Genomic DNA, 5,553 nt, shown 5'->3' on the forward strand with positions numbered 1-5,553 from the left:
CAACTGCTTGAGCCGTCACCTGCTGTCTCCCAGGGTCTGCGTTAGCAGGAAGCTGGAACTGGAAGCAGAGCTGGGCCTCAAACTCAGGCACCCCAGGAGGAATGCAGGCATCCTAAGCAGCCTCTTCACAGCTGCCCCAAACGCCCACTCCTGAAAACAGCTCGGATCTAGGGAATTTGTATACGTCCAACTCCTTTGCTGCAATATGTTTCAGATTCTTTGGTGTGCCTTAGATTCAATTTTTTCCTATAGAACCCAGACACCCTTGTGTGTCTTTCTCAAAAGGGATATGAATTCTCGGGCTTTGGCCTGCTCTTTCAGACCTAGCTTCTCTGTCCCTGAGACGTGGGCATTTCAGATCTGAGTTACCAAGAAATCATAAGAATGTGTGGGAGGTCTATTCCGTGACCTGATATTGTCTTCATGCAATCAACTAAAATCTCAGTTTGAGCATGGTGTCTGAAATGAGTCTAAAGACTAAAGGGATGTGGTTGCAATCATGAAACCAGATGCGATAGCCAGAAAATAGGTCAGGAGGAAAAGAGACAAACAAAAACCACATGAAACTGAGCCTTCCAAGGACAGACCTTGCTGGTCACAAATCAAGGAGGACTCAGGGGAACTGAGGGACCCACATAATAATAGGTCAGTGACAATCCCAGCTAACATTAATTGAGAGCTTAGTAGATGCACACATTGGCTCATCGAATTCTTCACCACACGGGGAGGGGGAAGGTATTAGTAATTTCTAGTTATGGGTCAGGAGACAGAGGTTGATTATCAGACAGGTTTTTCTGATTATAAAGTTCAAGATGCTGCCCACTGTCTCTCCAGCCTTAGCATTCAAACTTCCACTGTGATGTGCGAGAAATGGCAACACTACTAGAGCCCTCATCTGCCCATCCCCCCAAAAAACTCCAGGGAGAAGAAAATGTGTAGTTGTGGTTGTGTTTGTGCCTTTTTAAAAAAATATATAATAAAAAAAGACCCAAATGCTTATCTGGGGCACTGACATGTGGTGTAGTGAAAAGAGTAGGGCATGTCTGTGTCTGGCCTTCTCTCTGCACTGTTCATTTATATGACCCTGGGTCCCTTGCTCTCCTCTGACCTGGCTTGCTGGTCTACAACACAGGATTAACCCCTGCCCACAGTCATGAGAAAGCTCTATGAAATGCCAACAAGGCAGGGGTGGGGTAGGGCCACCTAAACAGTTTCCATACATTCTGACCTCCAGGACTTTTTTTTCTTGGTCACAGAAGACAGAAATCCACAACATAATCAATATGATCAGAAATGGAATCTCCTCTGTGCCGCAGGGAACCTGACTCATCACTCGGTGACCTATCTCATGCTTTTCCTCCTCTGGAGGGGTCCGAAGGGGTCGATCTGGTATCCACATGGAGGTGGCAGCATGAGGCGGCTTGGAAGAGCATTGGGCACATCATGGGAGCAGCTGGTCGAGTGTGGCCACCTCTAGGACACCAAGAGAACTGAGCTGATGCTGTAGCCATCCACTTAAATTCCTTCGGCATTTTTACTACCTGCTGTGTGAATTACAAAGCCTCACGACAATATTTCTTCCTGCTTTCCAGGTAGGAAACTTGGCTCCACTCCGCATGTCTTCGACGAGATGGAAAGGAGTTTCTTGGCCCAGCTGCCTGCCGGTGGGAGGCAGAGAGAGAGAGAGAGAGAGATCAGGGAGAGCCCAGGCACTGGCCTGGGGGCTGGAGGGCAGGAGACCACGGTTACCAGGGATCCGGACCAAACTTGGGCTTGAGGAGGCTCCGTGGTTGAAGGAAGAGATCCCCGAGAAGGTTCAAAACGACCTCCTTCCTTCCACAAATGTCAGCTACAAAACGTGTGAAGCAAACAGTCCTCAGCACAGAGCGTCAGGGTCACTTTCTGTCGCAAGAAGGCGGCTCTGACAGGCAGAACGTAGTGCCTGGACATCACGAAAGCACGCAGTTCGGAGCTGCACGCGCTACTCTGCAATAGCATGGGCCAGTTGGGCTTAGGCTTAAAATCCTCTCTGTGCCACCCCGTGGCTCTGGGGAAGTCACTTAACTCTTCGCGCCTCGGCTTCTGCCCAGGACAAGCGTCCCAGTCATGATTGTGAAAACCAAGATTGGACAAGTGAAGCCTGTGCACAGTCTCTGATGCTCGGTGAGGACTGAGGAAGTGGCGGACAACCACGAGTGCCGCACAGATCTTAAAGCAGGGATTGCGCCTCGCTTGGAATCCTCGGCGCTTGCCAGCACGCACACACAAGGTACAGGAAGAATTGTCTGTTGGGGCAGGCTTTGGCACAGTGGTCAAGACAAAGCTTGAGATACCTGCATCCCGCACACGAGAGCCTGGTTTGAGTCCTGGTTACTCCACTTCGGATACGGCTTACCAGGAATGCACCTGGGAAAGCAGTGGAAGATGGCTCAAGTGTTTGGGTCTCTGCCATCCACGTAGCAGATGGAGTACCTGGCTCCTGCCTTCAGTCTGGTCCAGCTTTGGCTAATGCAGGCATTTGGGGAGTGAACCAGTGAATGAAGAGCCCTTTCTTTCTCTCTCTCTTTCTTTCTTTCTTTCTTTCTCTCTCTCTTTCTTTCTTTCTTTCTTTCTTTCTTTCTTTCTTTCTTTCTTTCTCCAACTTGCCCAACTCTTCAAATAAATAAAAGTAAATAATAAAAATACTTTTGGAAAAAATAGTTATTTGTTGACAGTTTGAAAGTTGTTGAAGGAGTAAATAAATAAATAGGGAGCAAGCTAAGGGTCTCAGATGGGATAGATAGTCAAAATGCCAAGAACTAGAAAATGCAGACAGGGGGCAGCACGGTGGCGTAGCAGGTAAAGCTGCCGCCTGCATCCCATATGGGCGACAGTTCAAGTCCTAGCTGCTCCACTTCTGATCCAGCTCTTTGCTATGACCTGGGAAAGCAGTAGAAGATGGCCCAAGTCCTTGGGCCCCTGTGCCTGTGTGGGAGACCCAGAAGAAGCTCCTAGCTTTGGATTGGTGCAGCTCCAGCCGTTGCAGCCAATTTGGGAGTGAACCAGTGGGTGGAAGACTTCTCTTTCTTTCTGCCTCTCTTTCCTACTCTGTGTAACTCTGCCTTTCAAATAAATAAATATATCTTTAAAAAAAAAAAAGAAGAAAATACAGACAGGAAGTAGGAACAGAAAAGTCATAACAACAAAGGCTGGGGAGGGGCCTCTGGAGGGGCTGGAGGGTGTGGATGAGCAGGGAATGAAGACAGACACAGCAGTCCCCTCCCAGACTGGCTCCTCCACTCTCCTAACCACGTCCTGCGCACTTCCACAGCCATGAATGCTACGACAAACACAACCACCGAGTGGAACATGCTCTTCAGTTATTGGATGGGTGTCCATTGCAAAAGCCGAGGCCAAAAAGACAGACACTTGGGACAATAGTCCCAAGGCATGCCCAGTACGGGAGGCACAGGGCCCCAGAGCTGCAGCTGCTTAGACCTCCCCTGTGCCCGGTCCCGCACCCACCAACATCTCCTTGACAGCAAAAGTGACCGTGATTCCAGGCTGTCCAAGTCAGTGCAGTCATTAATAGGAGTTTCCAAATCTGAGTGGTTCGTGCCTGTCACCTGGAGAACCTATGAAATGGCAGCTTCTGATTCTGTAGGTCTGGGTGGGGTCTGAGCTCTGCTTTTCTTAAAAATTCCCAAGTGAGGCTGATGCTATTTGCCTGAGGTCCACACTTTAAAAACAAAACTAAAAAAAGATATTTACTTATTTATTTGAAAGGCAGAGTTCGAAAGAGAGAGAGAAGGAGAGAGAGAGCACCTCCATCCACTGGTTCGCTCCCCAAATGGCTGCAACCACAGGAGCTGAGCAAGGCCAAAGCCAGGAGTCAGGTGCTTCATCTGGGTCTCCCATGTGAGTACCGGGGCTCAAGCACTTGTATCATTTTCCACTGTTTTCCCAGGTGCACTAGCAGGGAGCTGGATGGAAGAGGAGCAGACAGGACTCAAACCAACACCCATATGGGATGTCAGCACTACAGGCCGTGGCTTTAACCCACTGTGCTACAGCGCTGGCCTGTGGCCGGCACTTTGAGAAGCAAGTATCTGTCACGCGTTCACAAAGCTCACTGTCCATCATCCTTGTTTGCATTGCTTTTTTTTTTAAATTACAGACTCCCGGGTCCCACTCACCTGTGCCATGTGCCCTGAGGGCTCAGAAAGACCTGTTGGAAATAGACTACCTTCAGGAACCCCCTCCCTGCTTTCCCCACCAAACCTTTCCTTTGGCTTTAGGGAGTACAGACAGACAGTGCACACACTTCATCCCCACGTGAGAGGAGACTTCAGGGCGCGGGATGGGTCTGAGTCAGGGGCCGGTGGCAGAGGAGCCGTTCTTCCCAGGATCCCCTCCTGAGTTCTCCCGCAGACATCCTGAGTTTTGTGCGGCAAGTATGAGGCTTTGTGAGAGCTGGTCAACAGATCGTGGGCCAAGAACTGAACTGGGCACTGCTCAGGGTGGGGAAAGATGAACTCCCGGGCTTTGGGGAATTTGAGATTAGGGGATAAGATTTCAGATACTGGTTCCTGTGTTGTGTCACAGAGGGTTAAGCTGCCACCTGTAACTGCAGGCATCCCATATGGGAACGCCAGTTCAAGTCCCTGCTGCTTCCTTCCAACCCAGCTCCCTGCTAATGCACTTGGGAAGGCAGCCGAAGATGGTCTGAGTACTTGGACCCCTACCATCCAAGTGGGAGACCAGGATGCAGTTCCTGGCTCCCTGGCTCCCACCTGGCCTAGCCTGCACGGGCCATGGGGACCATTTGGGGAGTGAACCTGTGAATGGAAGATCTCTTTCTGTCCCTCTCTGACACCCTACATTTCAAATGAATAAATCCTCTTTTTAAAACTCCCCCCCCCCCCACCAATGGGTTGCAAAGCCAAGACTAAACATATGCAAAGAAGTCAAACAGAAGCCCAAGGGTGCTGAGACAGCTGAGGACCTAGAGGGTGGCGTGAGAAGAGCGGCTTCCAGGTGGAAGTGAGTTTCACAGTGTTTAGCAGGAGATAATGCAGGAGGTTAGGGAGGAAGTGGCTGAGCAGAGAGACCGCAAGGCGGAGGGACCCAGGCAGGAAGGAACAAGCAAGCCCTAGGAGGGGCCTGCCTGAAAAGATGTCCGGTTTTCAACAGTGGCAAGAAACGCCTCTGTTTGTCCAAGGCACTGGCCCTAGAACAGCGCCGCAGCGCGCGCGTCCGGCCCTCCTTCCTGCCCTGGCGGGCGCAGGGATAGCCCAAGGCCTGGGGACTCCCCGGGGATGTTAGCTTGATCGTCCGTGTCCAGCAATAAAATAACACGAAATCCACGCGCCGCCGGCTGCCCACCGTCGCGACCCCCGCCCCGTCGTGCAGCCCTCCACCCACCTATCCTGGGGGTAGTGGGTGGCGCACGGGGACGGAGCGAAAGGTGCCGCAGAGGAGAGAAGGACTTCCCGCGGCCCGCGGGGCAGGGTGCAGGGGGAGGCACGGCCGGGGCTTCGGGAGGGGAGAAGGGCGGGTCCAGGCACGACTGCC

General features: G+C 51.5%; 1 long non-coding RNA gene across 1 annotated transcript in view; it reads left to right on the forward strand.

The window, feature by feature from the left end:
* The window catches only part of LOC103350124 (uncharacterized), a 17,733-nt gene extending 15,034 nt beyond the window's left edge, over positions 1-2,699 (forward strand). Inside the window, exon 3 of the long non-coding RNA XR_007923993.2 lies at positions 1,593-2,699. This is a non-coding gene — a long non-coding RNA (uncharacterized lncRNA). The remainder of the gene's footprint in view (positions 1-1,592) is intronic.
* The last annotated feature ends 2,854 nt before the right edge of the window (positions 2,700-5,553 follow it).

This window comes from Oryctolagus cuniculus, chromosome 7 (assembly GCF_964237555.1).
Source record: "Oryctolagus cuniculus chromosome 7, mOryCun1.1, whole genome shotgun sequence".
Taxonomy (NCBI): Eukaryota; Metazoa; Chordata; class Mammalia; order Lagomorpha; family Leporidae; genus Oryctolagus; species Oryctolagus cuniculus.